Source organism: Lissotriton helveticus, chromosome 11 (assembly GCF_964261635.1).
Source record: "Lissotriton helveticus chromosome 11, aLisHel1.1, whole genome shotgun sequence".
Classification (NCBI taxonomy): domain Eukaryota; kingdom Metazoa; phylum Chordata; class Amphibia; order Caudata; family Salamandridae; genus Lissotriton; species Lissotriton helveticus.
Genome location: NC_136072.1, coordinates 451506596 through 451514095, shown reverse-complemented (window position 1 = coordinate 451514095; position 7500 = coordinate 451506596).

Below are 7500 nucleotides of genomic sequence, written 5' to 3'. Positions count from 1 at the left end.
GGATCCGGGAGACCAGATGGCCGAGGGGATCCGGGCGACCAGATGGCCGGGCACGAAAGGGACGCCATCCGGTCGCCCCGTGCCCCCACGAAGGAGGGAGCGGGTGCCCGGGGCATGGCGGGCCGGAGGCCCGGGGCCCCAGCCGGGCCACAGCCATGGAGGCTGCCAGGGGCCGGCGGGCCCTCCGACCCGGGGCCCGCTTACACCTTGACAAGCAGGGGAGGCCTGCAAGGGACCGACGGACCCCTGTCCTGGGCCCTGGGTGGAGCGGCAGCCCGGGGGACCGGGCCCAGGGCCGGAGCGCCCGACCCGGGGCCCCGACCGGGCCCCTGGACCCAGCCGGGGCTCCCAGGCCCGGAGGCACAGGGGAAGCCTCCCCGGGCCCGCCGGACCCCGTCCCGGGCACCCTGCCCCGCGGCAGGACCCAGGACGGAGCCCGGGGTGGGGAGGCCACCCTCCCCGGGGCCCTCAGGGGCCCCGGATGGAGCTCCTGAACACAGACAAGCAAGGGGAGGCTCCCCGGGCACATCGGAACCCCTTTCCGGGCCCTTGGCAGTGCGGCAGGCTGGGAGACAGGGCCCAGGGCCTGAGCACCCGACCCGGGGCCCGCCCGGGCCCCTGGACCCAGCCGGGGCTCCCAAGCCCGGAGGCGCATGGGACGCCTCCCCGGTCCCTCCGGACCCCGTCCCGGGCACCCTGCCACGCAGCAGGACCAAGGACAGAGCCCGGGGTGGGGAGGCCGCCCTCCCCGGGCCCTCAGGGGCCCTAGCCACTGCTCCTGAACCCAGCCAAGCAAGGGGAGGCTCCCCGGGCACACCGGAACCCCTTCCCGGGCCCTTGGCAGTGCGGCAGGCTGGGAGACAGGGCCCAGGGCCGGAGAAACCAACCCGGGGCCCGGCCGGGCCCCTGGACGCAGCCGGGGCTCCCAAGCCCGGAGGTGCATGGGACGCCTCCCCGGTCCCTCCGGACCCCGTCCCGGGCACCCTGCCACGCAGCAGGACCAAGGACAGAGACCGGGGTGGGGAGGCCGCCCTCCCCGGGCCCTCAGGGGCCCTAGCCACTGCTCCTGAACCCAGCCAAGCAAGGGGAGGCTCCCCGGGCACATCGGAACCCCTTCCCGGGCCCTTGGCAGTGCGGCACGCTGGGAGACAGGGCCCAGGGCCGGAGAAACCGACCCGGGGCCCGGCCGGGCCCCTGGACGCAGCCGGGGCTCCCAAGCCCGGAGGTGCATGGGACGCCTCCCCGGTCCCTCCGGACCCCGTCCCGGGCACCCTGCCACGCAGCAGGACCAAGGACAGAGCCCGGGGTGGGGAGGCCACCCTCCCCGGGCCCTCAGGGGCCCTAGCCACTGCTCCTGAACCCCGCCAAGCAAGGGGAGGCTCCCCGGGCACACCGGAACCCCTTCCCGGGCCCTTGGCAGTGCGGCAGGCTGGGTGACAGGGCCCAGGGCCGGAGAAACCGACCCGGGGCCCGGCCGGGCCCCTGGACGCAGCCGGGGCTCCCAAGCCCGGAGGTGCATGGGACGCCTCCCCGGTCCCTCCGGACCCCGTCCCGGGCACCCTGCCACGCAGCAGGACCAAGGACAGAGCCCGGGGTGGGGAGGCCGCCCTCCCCGGGCCCTCAGGGGCCCTAGCCACTGCTCCTGAACCCAGCCAAGCAAGGGGAGGCTCCCCGGGCACATCGGAACCCCTTCCCGGGCCCTTGGCAGTGCGGCAGGCTGGGAGACAGGGCCCAGGGCCGGAGAAACCGACCCGGGGCCCGGCCGGGCCCCTGGACGCAGCCGGGGCTCCCAAGCCCGGAGGTGCATGGGACGCCTCCCCGGTCCCTCCGGACCCCGTCCCGGGCACCCTGCCACGCAGCAGGACCAAGGACAGAGCCCGGGGTGGGGAGGCCGCCCTCCCCGGGCCCTCAGGGGCCCTAGCCACTGCTCCTGAACCCAGCCAAGCAAGGGGAGGCTCCCCGGGCACACCGGAACCCCTTTCCGGGCCCTTGGCAGTGCGGCAGGCTGGGAGACAGGGCCCAGGGCCGTGGCACCCGACCCGGGGCCCGGCCGGGCCCCTGGACCCAGCCTGGGCTCCCAAGCCCGGAGGCGCAGGGGAAGCCTCCCCGGGCCCTCCAGGACCCCGTCCCGGGCACCCTGCCACGCAGCAGGACCAAGGACAGCGCCCGGGATGGGGAGGCCGCCCTCCCCTGGACCTCAGGCCTTCCATGTCAGCCCGGCAATCTGGTCGCCCCATTGGAAAGCATTGCGCGCTACTATTGCAAACACATTATCTACCGGACTTGCTCTAGATGGCGCTCCAACATAAGGAATGTACCAACACCTTCCCTACTGGAATCGTGACGAGCAGGAGCCGTCATTAGCACTGAAGGGGCTAGTATATCAACACTTTCCCTCCTGTTGCGCAGGTTGGAGTTTGAAAAATAGATTGTATTATGCCTTTAGTTTGTGTGTCCTCTAGATCAAGTTGATCTACTGACTTGCGATGCCAAGGCATCTCGCTGTAAAGGAATGCGATGTCACAGCATGCATTTGTGCATTCGAATAGATGGCCGCCTATAACCCCTTCGCTGCGGCGGGTTTTCAAATGGGTTTGGGCATGGAGCTGCCCGGGACCCGTGGAGCCCGTCCTGGGCACTCTGACCTGCTGTTGGCCCGGGGGGGAGGACTGCCCGGGACCCGTGGAGCCCGTCCTGGGCACTCTGACAAGCTGTTGGCCCGGGGAAGGGAGCCCCAGACGACCGGGACCCGTGGAGCCCGTCCTGGGCACTCCTGTATGCCGTTGGCCCGGGGAAGGGAGCCCCGGACGTCCGGGTCCCGTGGAACTCGTCCTGGGCACTCTGACATGCCGCTGGCCCGGGGAAGGGTGCCCCGGACGCCCGGGGCCCGTAGCCCGTCCTGGGCACTCGGACAAGCCGTTGGCCCGGGGAAGGGAGCCCTGGACGCCCGGGACCCGTGGAGCCCGTCCTGGGCACTCTGGAATGCTTTGGCCCGGGGAAGGGAGCCCCGTGGAACTGGTCCTGGGCACTTTTACATGCCGTCGGCCTGGAGGTGGGTGCCCTGGACGCCCGGGGGAGGCCTGCCCGGGACCCGTGGAGCCCTTCCCGGGTACTTTGCCAATGCCGTTGGCCTCATAGAGATGGTTGCCCCGGACGCGTCCGGGGGAGGCCTGCGCGGGACCCATGGAGCCCGTCCTGGGCATTGAGCCATGCCGTTGGCCTGCAGATGGGAGCCCCGGACGCCCGGGGGAGGACTGCCCGGTACCCGTGGATCCCGTCCTGGGCTCTTTGACATGCCGTCGGCCTGGAGGTGGGTGCCCCGGACGCCCGGGGGAAGCTGCCCGGGACCCATGGATCCCGTCCTGGGCTCTTTGACATGCCGTCGGCCTGGAGGTGGGAGCCCGGGAGCGGGCTGCCCGGGACCCATGGAGCCCGTCCTGGACACTTTGACATGCCGTCGGCCTGGAGGAGGGTGCCCGGGACGCCCGTGGGAAGCCTGGTCGGGACCCGTGGAGCCCTTCCCGGGTACTTTGCCAATGCCGTTGGCCTCCTGGAGATGTGTGCCCCGAACGCCCGGGGGGAGGGCTGCCCGGGGCCCGTGGAGCCCGCCCTGGGCACTTTGACATGCCTTCGTCCTGGAGGTGGGAGCCCCGGACGCCCGGGGGAGGGCTGCCTGGGACCCATGGAGCCCTTCCCGGTTACTCTGCCATCCCGTTGGCCTCCTGGAGATGGGTGCCCCGGACGCCCGGGGGAGGTCTGTCCGGGGCCCATGGAGCCCGTCCTGGGCAGTGTGACATGCCGTCGGCCTGGAGGTGGGAGCCCCGGACGCCCGGGGGAGGGCTGCCCGGGACCCATGGAGCCCTTCCCGGTTACTCTGCCATCCCGTTGGCCTCCTGGAGATGGGTGCCCCGGACGCCCGGGGGAGGTCTGTCCGGGGCCCATGGAGCCCGTCCTGGGCAGTGTGACATGCCGTTGGCCTGGAGGTGGGAGCCCCGGACGCCCGGGGGAAGGCTGCCCGGGACCCGTGGAGCCCTTCCCGGTTACTCTGCCATCCCGTTGGCCTCCTGGAGATGGGTGCCCCGGACGCCCGGGGGAGGTCTGTCCGGGGCCCATGGAGCCCGTCCTGGGCAGTGTGACATGCCGTCGGCCTGGAGGTGGGAGCCCCATACGCCCGGGGGAAGGCTGCCCGGGACCCGTGGAGCCCTTCCCGGTTACTCTGCCATCCCGTTGGCCTCCTGGAGATGGGTGCCCCGGAAAGCCCGGGGGAGGTCTGTCCGGGGCCCATGGAGCCCGTCCTGGGCAGTGTGACATGCCGTCGGCCTGGAGGTGGGAGCCCCGGACGCCCGGGGGAAGGCTGCCCGGGACCCGTGGAGCCCTTCCCGGGTACTCTGCCATCCCGTTGGCCTCCTGGAGATGGGTGCCCCGGACGCCCGGGGGAGGTCTGTCCGGGGCCCATGGAGCCCGTCCTGGGCAGTGTGACATGCCGTCGGCCTGGAGGTGGGAGCCCCGGACGCCCGGGGGAGGGCTGCCCGGGACCCATGGAGCCCTTCCCGGTTACTCTGCCATCCCGTTGGCCTCCTGGAGATGGGTGCCCCGGACGCCCGGGGGAGGTCTGTCCGGGGCCCATGGAGCCCGTCCTGGGCAGTGTGACATGCCGTCGGCCTGGAGGTGGGAGCCCCGGACGCCCGGGGGAAGGCTGCCCGGGACCCGTGGAGCCCTTCCCGGTTACTCTGCCATCCCGTTGGCCTCCTGGAGATGGGTGCCCCGGAAAGCCCGGGGGAGGTCTGTCCGGGGCCCATGGAGCCCGTCCTGGGCAGTGTGACATGCCGTCGGCCTGGAGGTGGGAGCCCCATACGCCCGGGGGAAGGCTGCCCGGGACCCGTGGAGCCCTTCCCGGTTACTCTGCCATCCCGTTGGCCTCCTGGAGATGGGTGCCCCGGAAAGCCCGGGGGAGGTCTGTCCGGGGCCCATGGAGCCCGTCCTGGGCAGTGTGACATGCCGTCGGCCTGGAGGTGGGAGCCCCGGACGCCCGGGGGAAGGCTGCCCGGGACCCGTGGAGCCCTTCCCGGGTACTTTGCCATCCCGTTGGCCTCCTGGAGATGGGTGCCCCGGACGCCCGGGGGGAGGTCTGTCCGGGGCCCATGGAGCCCGTCCTGGGCAGTGTGACATGCCGTCGGCCTGGAGGTGGGAGCCCCGGACGCCCGGGGGAAGGCTGCCCGGGACCCGTGGAGCCCTTCCCGGGTACTTTGCCATCCCATTGGCCTCCTGGAGATGGGTGCCCCGGACGCCCAGGGGCGGTCTGTCCGGGACACGTGGAGCCCGTCCTGGGCATTGAGCCATGCCGTTGGCCCGGAGAATGGAGCCCCCAGACGCCCGGGGGAGGTGTTGCCCAGGCATATCTCATCTGGTCCCCCCGGGCAGAGAACCACCAGCCCTGGAGAGGTGTCCGGGCGTACCCTGCCCCTAGTAATCCGGAGGGAAATTACCCCCCTTTCTTGCAATCCGTGCACGCGAGGTGACAGAGGGGACCCAAGGCGTAAAAGAACCCGACCTCATGGAGCCCTAGCTGGGATCCGGGAGGCGAATGGCACCTCATCGGGACTTCCAGGGAAGCCCAGCCATCTGGTCGCCCCATTGGAAAGCATCGCGGGCGACCAGATGGCCGGGATCGAAAGGACTCCCAGCTCCCCATCCATCCCAAGCCTTCGCGGTAGGTTTCCTGACTTCCTGCCCACGCAAGGCAGGGCTCTTGGACCCCGGCTGGGCCTCAGGCGCAGGTTGGACCACCGGAGCTCTAGGGCCCGGACGACCTGGGGGGAGGAATGCCCGGGACCCGTGGAGCCCGTCCTGGGTACTTTGACATGCCGTCGGCCTGGAGGTGGGTGCCCCGGACGCCCGGGGGAAGCTGCCCGGGACCCATGGAGCCCGTCCTGGGTACTTTGACATTCCGTCGGCCTGGAGGTGGGAGCCCCGGATGCCCGGGGAGAGGTCTGCCCGGGACCCATGGAGCCCGTCCTGGGTACTTTGCCTATGCCGTTGGCCTCATGGAGACGGGTGTCCCAGACGCCCGGGGGAGGACTGTCCCAGACTCATGGAGCCCGTCCTGGGCACTTTGACATGCCGTCTGCCTGGAGGTGGGAGCCCCGGACGCCCGGGGGAGGGCTGCCCGGGACCCATGGAGCCCGAACCGGGCACGCTGCCATGCCGTCAGCCTGGATGGAGCCCCGGACGTCCGGGGTACGAGTGACCGGGACGCATGGAGCCCGTCCTGGGCACTTTTCCGTGCCTTCGGCCTGGAGCCCCCAGACACCCAGGGGAGGGCCACCGTGAAAACCATGGAGCCCGACCCGGGCACTCTGCCATACCGTCAGCCTAGATGGAGCCCCGGACGCCCAGGGGACGAATGCCCGGGACGCATGGAGCCCGTCCTGGGCACTTTTCCATGCATTCGGCCTGGAGCCCCCAGACACCCAGGGGAGGACATCCCTGGAAACCATGGATCACGACCCGGGCACTCTGCCATGCCGTCAGCCTGGATGGAGCCCCGGACGCGCGGGGGATGAATGCCCGGGACGCATGGAGCCTGTCCTGGGCACTTTTCCATGCCGTCAGCCTGGATGGAGCCCCGGACGCCCGGGTGACGACTGCCCAGGAGCCATGGAGCCCGTCCTGGGCAATTTGACATGCGGTTGGCCTGGAGGAAGGAAGCCCCGGGTGGCCTAGGGAGGTGTTGCCCAGGCATAGCCCATCTGGTCCCCATGGCAGAGAACCGCCAGCCTCGGAGGGGTGTCCGGGCGTACCCTTCTCCCTAGCAATCTGGAGGAAAATTACCCCCTTTTCTTGTAATCTGTGCACGCGAGGTGACAGAGGGGACCCAAGGCGCGAATGTACCCGACCTCCTGGAGCCCTCGCTGGGATCCGGGCGGCGAATGGCACCTCATCGGGACTTCCAGGGAAGTTCGGCCATCTGGTCGCCCTTATAGGAAAGCGTTGCGGGCGACCAGATGCCCGAGGGGATCCGGGCGACCAGATGGCCGAGGGAATCTGGGCGATCAGATGGCTGGACACGGAAGTGAAGCCGCCTGGACTCTCCCGACCCTGTCCCTGTCCCCGTCCCCGTCCCGGGACGAATGCCCGGGACGCATGGAGCCCGTCCTGGGCACTTTTCCATGCCTTCGGCCTGGAGCCCCCAGACACCCAGGGGAGGACCACCGTGAAAACCATGGAGCCCGACCCGGGCACTCTGCTATACCGTCAGCCTGGATTGAGCCCCGGACGCCCGGGGGACGAATGCCCGGGACGCATGGAGCCCGTCCTGGGCACTTTTCCATGCCTTCGGCCTGGAGCCCCCAGACACCCAGGGGAGGACCACCGTGAAAACCATGGAGCCCGACCCGGGCACTCTGCCATACCGTCAGCTTGGATGGAGCCCCGGACGCCCGGGGGACGAATGCCCGGGACGCATGGAGCCCGTCCTGGGCACTTTTCCATGCCGCCGGG